The following is a 10,406-nucleotide window of genomic DNA, read 5'->3' as shown; positions in this document are numbered from 1 at the left end:
ATAGGTGGGTGATCCACCGTTAAATCTCATTTTTTGGGCCACATGTGGTGGGACCCGTTTGAAGTATGTAATGTAAGAAATGGAGGGCCCATAGTGGCGGGGTCCCTCCTCTTCATCACAATCTCTCTCTCTCTCTCTCTCTCTCTCTCTCTCTCTCTCTCTCTCTCTCTCTCTTCCTCCCCCTAGAATGAAGTGGGCCCCACCGAATTGTGTTAAATCTACTCCATCTATCAGACGGTGTGGCCCACCGCATTTCAGGGAGATCTGCCGTCCACTGATGGGACGGTGGGAAATCCCACCCGCTGGATTGAAATATATATAATATATTTATATTATATTAATATATATATATATATATACATGCATGGTGGGCCACATCCATGTGGGACCCACCATGATGCCTGTGTTGTTTCCACACCGTCCAACATTCAGGGACGCTGGACGGGGCCCCACAGTGAACTGTGAACTGAGAGTGTGGTGTGTTGTTGGCAACAACAAATATATATATAGTAGTTAATTTAACAAGCCTTGGGTGGACCACTCATGCAGGCCCCACTTTAATGTATGAATCCAATCCACACTGTTCACCCTATTTCTTTGCCCATTTTAAACGTTGAGTCGAAATATGAGGCCAATCCGATTATCGGGCGGGCCATACCATATGAAATAGTGGTTTTACCGTTAAAATCCACCTTGATGTTTCTTCACACCAAAACACATTGAATATTGGGCTCATTTGGTCTGTCATGAGCCATAGAGTTCAATGGTTGGGTCGGATTCTCCTGATGCAGACCCCACTTAAGAAAAACTATCAGAAAATTAAAAATAATAATATATAGTAGTAGACGTTACTGCTGCTGCTATCCAGAGGACGGTGCAGTAGCGTCCTCTGCACATGGACTAGAGAGGCAGGGACCCACGGTCCCAGTCGTAGGCCCCACCATGGTGTGTGTAGAACATCAACACCATGCATTGATGGCCCCCTTCCAGTTGTGGGCCACCCCAAAAAGATCAACTGTATGTGGAACTCAAGTGGCCCACATCACAGAAAACAGTGAGGATGGAACATCTACCATTGGAACCTCTGGTTCCAGACATCCTAGATCAATATAAATATATATATTATTTATTTATTTATTTATTGTTGTTGTTATATGGGTCTGTGTGACGTACCAATATATGGGTGGAAAATAAACATTATGGTGGGCCCCATGTGGGACCCACTAATGTATGTACTCCACACATTCCATCAGTGTGGCCCCCACCTTGAGGTGTATGCTTTATCTATGCCATCCATCTATATGGGGCCGCTGATGCATGTGTTGCATCCAAACCGTCCAACCATTTTAAAAGATAGTTTTAAGGCTTGAGACAAAAAAAAATAAATAAATAAATACAATAAGGCAGATCTAATATCAAGTGGACTATAGAAAACAGTGGTGTTGAATGCCCACCCTTGAAATCCCTTTGGGTTACAAAAGTTTGATTCAATATAATAATTGTTTTCCTTCCTTGTTCAGATCCTAGCAACCATATGAACAGTATGGATGGAAAATAAGTACTATGGTGGGCCCACTAGAAATTTAACTATGGAAATCATTACCACCACTGCCATTTGTGGTATGGTCCAGATGATCATTTGAATATGATTCATTCTTTGATCCCTAGCGATGGATGCATGGAGTATTTGACTCGGCCCATTTGATTCGGCCCATTGAATCAACCCATTTAATTCAGACCATTTTGATTTATATGAGGCCCAATGAGACGTATGTGAGGCCTTTGTATGAGCTGACTGTGATGTATATGAAGCTCATTGCGATGTGAGATCCCACCATAATTCATGTAATGAATTTTTAATGGCCGTGCCTTAGGAGTAATGATGGTTTGACGTCCACATTGTAAGAGCATTGATGGTTAAATGTCCGCGTTGTAATTCTCTCTAAGGCCCATTAATAGGCCCATGCTTGTAGTATGTAGACCGTCTAGGCCCATCATCGTTATGAATAAAGTCCATCACCATATAACATATTTAGTATAGCTCCTTGCTCATATGCATCATATGTATGCTTGATATGAGGAGTGAATGATCATAGCATATGCCTTCGGACAGATTGTTTATGGGCTCCCTGATAGACGGAGTTGCCCTTCATGAGCACGCGATACGCGCAGGATTGTTGCATGACTGGTAGTGTGATTCATGCATTTCACATTTGTATAACATGATTTCTATACGCCCTAGCAATATCAGGGTTATGACCTCCACAAACACATCGTGGATGACAGGATCGGATACCAAAAATATTGTTACTAAGCATCGAGGCGCCATAGATGTCCCTAGGTGAAAATCACTAAACCCAATGGTACCAGAGGATGACTCCAACATCAAGACCGAGTGGATACATGAGCACGCAAGAGCTGTATACCAGTAGGCCGCGTCTCCCACTATGTCGTGGTCAGTTGGAAAGGGGTGTGACCTTACCCACCTGAGTGAGGGGATAATTTCTAGGTTGAGTTTAACCAGCTTGAGGAATGAGTCCTCTATCAACGAGCCGAGCCCGATATTGACAGGCGGATAGTGAGGTCTCTTCCACTCTTCCAGTTGTGCGTTTGGATAGGGGCGGCAAGCTAGCGTAGAGTGTACTAGACCCCGGTGATTATCCAGAATGAGAACTGTATTGATACTTGCTGAGCTGTATGAGGATTTGGATGAGGATTGGTATGCTTGAGTTGCATCTCACATTGCATGTTCTTGATATAGCCGATAACATTCATAACTTGCACCGCATAGCCTTGGTACGGCTGATTGCATTCATGTACCCATCGGCATGATTCCGCATTACTCTGGCATTGCATTCTGAGCACGTTCATACTACGCACACACTTACACCACCCTCTAAGCTTTATATAAGCTTATGCATGATTGATGCGTGTAGGTGACACCAGGACACAGCCATAGCCTCGCCACAGTTGGAGTGTGCAGTCGAGCTTCTGGAGTTTCTGTTATTTTCGTTATCTTGTATTTCCCTTTCATACGCATTGTACTCAAAGTTTTTTATCAGAGTGGATTTTATGATGGTGTTCTTGTGGTTATTGTTCGTGGGTTATGCTTATGATTATGCTTATACTGAATCAAAATCATGTTTGAAATCTTCCTTGTAGGATCCCAGGATCAGAACCTGGTGTATGGGTGCTGGGAGCCGAGAATGGGGTACTACAGAGGTTGTCGACGATCGAAAATTTTGTGAGCCTAGTTTCCGAGTTTGGGGCGTGATAGGTAGGCCACGTAAGTGATCACTTTTGCTCAATTTATATAAATCTCTATAATTTGCATGTTTAAGACGTTGATGCCATAGTTTAGTTTCATCTGTTTGAACCATGTAACATGAATGGTTTGTTGAGTAAGAATTATCAATTATATAGCAATTTTCAGAAGTTATGCGACCATTTAATATTACATTTCCTTTCTCATTAATTATCTCACATCCGTGATATGAAAATTTCACATCATGTTTATTATCACGGATCTGAGATATGCTTAAAAGATTATGTTTTAACTATTTAACATATAAAATATTTTCAAAGAGAGGTAAGTTAAGAAGTTCAACATTACCTTGGCCAATAATCTTGCAGTTGCTTTTATCTCCGAATGTAACTCAACCACCATTTATTTGGTTGATGTTCGAAAGTATAGCCTTATCATCTATCATGTGTCTCAAACATCCACTATACAGGTACCATCTTAAATGACTACTTGCTTTGAAAGTTGTGTGGATATAAGACACTTAACCTTTAGAACCCATTTCATTACGGTTTTAGGTTTAGGAGGATCTCTTGCTTTACGCTGTGTTTGGGAGTTAGGATTTCTCTTTTTTCTATATACTCTAGTATTACTAGAGTTTGATTTCAATAGCTTTTTAAGCAAGTCTACGATTTTTTCAGCTAAATGAGGATTTTTATTATTATTCCTTTGACATTTATAATAGTTGGCATTATTATTTATTTTAAAGACTTGAAAAGGTTTTGAGTTTTTGAAGTAATTCCTTTTATAGTTTGAATCTTTTAGAGTCTCTGCTTTAGAGTTCGAGGATTCTCTTTTTACAAAGGTAGGAGCAAAACCCTTAGATTTCAAAAAGTTATTTTTAATATAACCTAGTCCAGACTTGTCACTACATCGCTTATATGAGGTTAGTAGTTTTTCAAGTTTTTGGTCACCAAGGGTATATTTCCAAGTGTCCTTTGAACTCTGAAGGGAGGAAACTTTAAGTTTTACTTTCTCATTTTCAAATTGAAGTTTTTACAATTCAGAAGTCTTAAAACTCAAATTTAATTTAGTCTTTTCAAAATAATTGGAAAAATGAGATTTTTCTAAAACAACTTTTTCAAGTTCTAATTGTAATTTAGCATAATTTTCTTTTTGAATTTTCAATTTAGCCGCAATTTTATAACTTTCTCTGTATAGGGCATCATATGCATCTTGAAGATCATCTTCATTTTCAGAGTCACTTCTTGGAGTTTCATAATCAGATATATCACAGTTATCTGAAGTAGTAATTCTGGCTATAGTCATAAAGGCTTTCAAATCGTTTGTATTTTTCCGGTCTCATTCATCAGTTTTAGAATTAGTTTTAGATTTTGATGATTCATTCCAAGTAGCTATCATGCTTTTTCTTCTAGATTTATCCTTTTTAGGACATTTAGAAGCTAAATGCCCATATTCAGAACAGTTGAAACATTGGGTATCTTTTGTTTTAGATTTCCAAAAATTTGAATTTCCTTTTCTTTTAGCAGATGGTTTTTGAAAATCTGTTCTTTTCTTATTTTTGAAAATTTTATAAAATTTTTTTGCCAACACAGCCATATCATCTTCGTTTTCTTCAAAATCATAATTTACATTAGATTATTTTGAATTAAATTTAGAAGATTTAAGAGCTATGGACTTGATTTTATGAGCTTTGAAATTCAGCTCGTAAGTTTGAAGAGAACCAACTAACTCCTCAACTTTCATAGTATATGTATACCTTAATTCCTATATAGCAGTAACCTTAGAATTAAACCTATCAGGAAGTGATCGCAATACTTTTACAAAAACCTTGCTTTTGGGGATTCTATCTCCAAGACCCCACATGGAATTTACTATATCATTTAGTTTCATATAAAAGTTCATAAAAGACTAATTTCTTCCATATGAATCTCCTCAAATTTGGTTATGAGGATTTTCATTTTAGATTTTTTGACAATAGTAGTTTCTTAATTTTTGTGTCATTTTGAAAATATCCCATGCTTGTTTAGCTGTATCGCACGAAATGATTCTTTTGAATTCATCTAGTGATAGAGCACAAGTTATTGCATTTATGGCTTTTGCATTTACAGTACTTTCACTTTTCTAAACAGTAGTCTAAAAATTGTATGCGGTTTCTTTCATTGATATGGTTTCATTATCGGATACTACTTCCATCATAGGAGAGATTCATTTAATTACAGTAGCTTGCTACACACTTTCATCAATGAATTTGAGGAAAATCCTCATCCTGGCTTTTCGGTGAGAATAATTAGAACCATCAAGGGGAGGTGGCCATGTAATGGATAAGCTTTTGAAATTTGCCATCTTGTAACTCTGGATCTAGCTCAAGGAGGTAAATCCAAAAAAAAAAAAAAAAAGAGCGAGAGCAACCTTCTCTGATACCACTTGAAATGGAGAGCTAGCGATGTCCTTGGGGGGGGGAATAGAACAATGCCAAATAATCGAAATAAATGCAGAATATGTAAAAATTAAAAAAATCTCAATCGCTTGAGTATTGAAACCTTGATTTCAAATAATTCATAGGATAACATTCACCTAAAATATTAGGCAAGACAAACTTATGTCATGGATGTCTTTAAAATCAATCTTTCAAACTAGCAAGAGAATATAAAAGGATGACAACATTTACCACAAGAATGAAATAAAAAATAACATCCAATCACAAAAAAGAATAGGGCATTTACCACACGGCACAAGGGGTTATAGTGGTTCAGTGCTTAAAACAACCACACCTACTCCACTCCTAAAATTACTACCCTCGTAATTTTGGCTTTCACTATAATAAGGTTTTCACAGGGTCACCTTAACAATCTGATATAGTTCATTATAATTTTCATGGGCTATCATAATAAAAACTCTTTTGTGATTTTCACGGGCTATCACAAATAGAAATCCCACTGAGATTTTCACTGGCTATCTCATAAAAATCTAAAAAGAACTTATCTTCAAATGTAGATTCGAAGACATGACAAAAGCTTGTAGCATAAGGACTTCTTTTTTTAACGTAAATGGCGCAGTGTTCAATCAGACAAAAAGAGACTAGGGTTTTATAGATTTTAGAAATAGAAAACCCAAATGCTACTTGATTTAATTCTCTTAGATCTCAAAGAAGACTATAAATTACTCTCTCAGAATAAGACTTAAATGATCTTGAGAAAAGGAAAATTGAATAAACTATAAATTAAAATTTATAATTACCATACATAGCTTTGCTGAGGACTTGAGCTTTTCTTTATTATAGAAGGATTATAGTAATTTTTCATTGTCCTTTAGAATGAGAGAGAGATTCAATTTATAGGCAAAGAGGTTAGAACTTCGGCTAGTCGGAGTCCACTGGATTCAGTCCAACGGCTCTTGGATTGCGCGGGATAAGGTTTATCCAAAATTCGGCTGACTGAATTCCCACAAATTTCAAAAGATTACATTGGTGGAATTTCACCTGAACTTTCTCGAGTTAGCCGAATTTCAAGCTTAGGCTAGCCAAACCATAACTTAGGCTATCGAATTTTCAACAAAAGTTATTATTTTGCTAAGGCTTGAAGTTAGGTTGGTCGAATTCCATAGCAAAAACACTTATAAAAACCCGAGATAGAGAATTTTTTAAAGTACCTAATCCTAAGGTCTTTCTAGGGTTATACCACCTGTGTTTTAACAAATACATGAGTCACATTGTCTGAAACTTTGACTTGACCTTGTCTTGAATACGGACGTCAATTTCTTTGAGAAGATGTGTCGATCTTAACTCGATCATAAGCCGATCTTAAGCTGATTTCTGGGCATGTAGAGTAGTTGTAATTCCATACTCATGATCTGATCTTTGAAACACTTTTGTCTTATGAAATTTGACAATCTATAAGAACAAATTTCTCACTTTTATTTTCTATAAGAACAAATCTATAAGAGTCCTCAAGCTCACTGAGTCCTGAGTTCGTTTACTCATTGAGTCTACCAGAAACACTGATTGCGATAGTCGAGTTCCTAAGGTGGTTCCTTTGTGATTGCAGCACGCAGGACCAAAATAAGGCTTGTCATATTTGGGAAGCAATTCGCTAGCAACCCATCAATGATCTCTAACTTGAGAGTATATGGGGCGAATTTCGCTTTAAGGACAATGTATCTGCTACGTGCTTTAGCTTGATTGATTCCGATCAGCATTTTATTTTAAATTTTCTGTACATAAAATTCTTTATTTCGAAATATTTCCCAACAATCAATCATTATATATTTTTACTATTTCCATCCATAATCCTTTTGGCCTTTCACCTTGTCATTTTAAAGCCTTTAGCTTGCACCAACTCACTCTTAACCATAATGACCCTTGACATCCATTTAAATCATCCAACCATCTAATTTTGCTTTATGTTACCTTATATCTATTTATTACCTGTTTGTGCTGCCCATAAGGTCCCTTGAATACATCCATTTTTATTCCTTCATTCTCTATCTTTTTACTAATCCATCTCAACAAACTCATTTCAACTACACTCATTATAAGAATATGTTATTACTAAACTATATAATATTTTGTCCCATGAAGCATGATTGGTCTTATAGCTATTTATAGAATTTTATTTTCAACTAAAGTAGTACACAAGGGTCATATGTAACTTAAAAAAAGGTGGATCTCTACTTGTTTCGTTGCTCATTGGCACCATCCTTCGCTTCGGAAGCGGACTACGTGCCGAGTAACTCAGTACGCTAAGCATAATAAGTAAACTCAATGGGGTTTACCGTGATTTATATATTTTATCCACTCTATTCATCCATTTTAAAAGATAATTTTAGGGCTTTAGCCAAAAAACAAAGTATATCCAAAGTTCAAGTGGACCTCACCACGAGAAACATTGTGAATTGAAATTCTACTGTTGAAAATTTTTTAGGAGCCACGGAAGTTTTGGATCAAGCTATTATTTGAGTTTTCCCTTCATCCATGTCTTTGTGATCTAATGAACAGGTTCGATGACAAATAAACATCATTGTCGGCTCTATCAAGATTTCAACAGTGTAAGTTATTATTCCCACTGTTTCCTATAGTGTGGTCCACTTGATATTTTTATATAATTAAATTTTGGCCTCAACCACTAAAATGAGCTGGAAAAGTAGATGGACGGCGTGGATATACCACATACATTCAAAGTAATCCCAACTAAGTTTACTCAGTACGATAAAAGCCTATTGAGTAACTCAGTACGCAATCCAATTTCCCTTCATAATCTCTTCATTCTCATGGCTTGTGTCCTAATGCATGTCAAACGGATTACTCAGTACGCAATCCAATTTGCCTTCACAATCTCTTCACTCTTATGAATTGTGTCCTAATGCATTTCAAACGGAATTTTTGGACGTTCGTGCTGTAACAAACTATTTGCCCATCCATTCCCAAGAAGTTTATCTGGTCGGAAGCTATGCCGGGCACAAAAAGATGCCCACAGCAAATCTACTCCATACACTAATTTCTAACTTCTCAAGATCATGATAGAACATGATTCCAAAAATAATGCAATGAGCCACATCACACAAAACAATGATAATAGAAACATCGACCATTAAACTTTCCTGGAGCCGGGCATGATGGGGTTATTACATCTCAGATAAACTGTAGCACAAATACCATCCTGATACAAAACTTCCGTGGAACCTACAAAGTTTACAATGGTGGCACACCTGAGTTTTGGATCGGCCAGATTTTTAAAATTTTACCTTACTGTGGTCTTGATAAACTGATGGACGGAGTGGATTTGTCACAGGCATTTCTGTGTGCCCGACTGCTTCCGACCACAGGAACTCCGGACGTGAATTGCCTGTACGCCCACGCCTCAAGAAGGGGTGTCAATGCGTCGGGCTCGGCCCTGCAAAATCAGAACTTTGAATATTGCCGGTCTGAAACAGTTCAAAATCCGGGCTGTGACAACCCCAGGCCCGGCCCGTTGATAGCCCTGGCAAGGTATGAAAATTGAATTCTTTAGCAATTAACACCGCGTGTTCATCCATCCTCTGTACGCTTGCACGCAAAAATAGTACACATTTAAGTCAAAACAAGAATCCACACCGTCAATCTACTTTGAATGGGTAAAAAAAAATATTACCCATAAATAAAGATCCTATTTAGCCATAAATGACAGAAATTCAGGAGACCATTAAAATGAAAAAAAATCAATGATCTAAATTGAACAAACGAATGTCCATATATCAGATCTGGATCATCTATTAAATGTTTTTTTTTTTTTTTTTGGATTATGATCGGATACAGTGGGTCCCATAATAAGGATGGTCAAATTTTAGTTATACATATGGTACATTTTCAACCGAACAGTGCGTGTATATGGACCCTCACTCTCTGGCAGAGTATCAAATAACTCCCCGCTGTTAAACGGAGAAAAGGTGGCAATTAATGAAGCGATTCAAAACATCTTTGAAATAGCTGTTCTGAAGTAGGAACTTCCATCCATGCAACTAAACTTAACTCTTTTCCTGGAATTTATTTGATACTCTGGCTCGTATGGCGCTTGATACGCAGGCAATTCGGAATGGTAGACGTGGCAGATACTAACTGAAATTAAACCGATTAAATTTTGGAACCCAGTATGGCTAAGTTACAATCAGAAGATCAGACAGGTTGAACAATTCTGACCGTTGATTTATGGACACTGGTTTGTTCAACGAAGTCCAATGGATTATTTTCAACTACAACCGTCCAAAGAATTTCCACCTATCCGGTACTAAGGTAATCTAGTGAGTGTAATCATCGGATCATGATAAATCTAAAATGGCACCCGTAATTTGAACGGTTTAATTTGAATTAATTTCTAAAGTGCCTGTGTATCATCCATCACCCTCTGCCAGAGCATCAAAGTTTTTGCAAGTTCCCGTGGAAAAGGCAGCCCATCAATTGGGCAATCCGAAATAACACAATAGGCGCGTGAACAGGTTAGCTGGACGGCGGGGATGACCCGTTGGTACCAATTCTTCTTACGTCATCCTGGCGGTTCAATTTCCTTTCGAGGGCGAGGACGGAGGTGGGCCATCTACGATCATTTTAGACCATTCATGGTAGTTGATCACCGTGGATTGCACATGGCGTTGAGATCCCCCAGATTGTATG

The sequence above is a fragment of the Magnolia sinica genome, chromosome 2, assembly GCF_029962835.1.
Source record: "Magnolia sinica isolate HGM2019 chromosome 2, MsV1, whole genome shotgun sequence".
In the NCBI taxonomy this organism is placed as follows: Eukaryota; Viridiplantae; Streptophyta; class Magnoliopsida; order Magnoliales; family Magnoliaceae; genus Magnolia; species Magnolia sinica.
Note: the sequence above shows the minus strand (reverse complement) of the source record.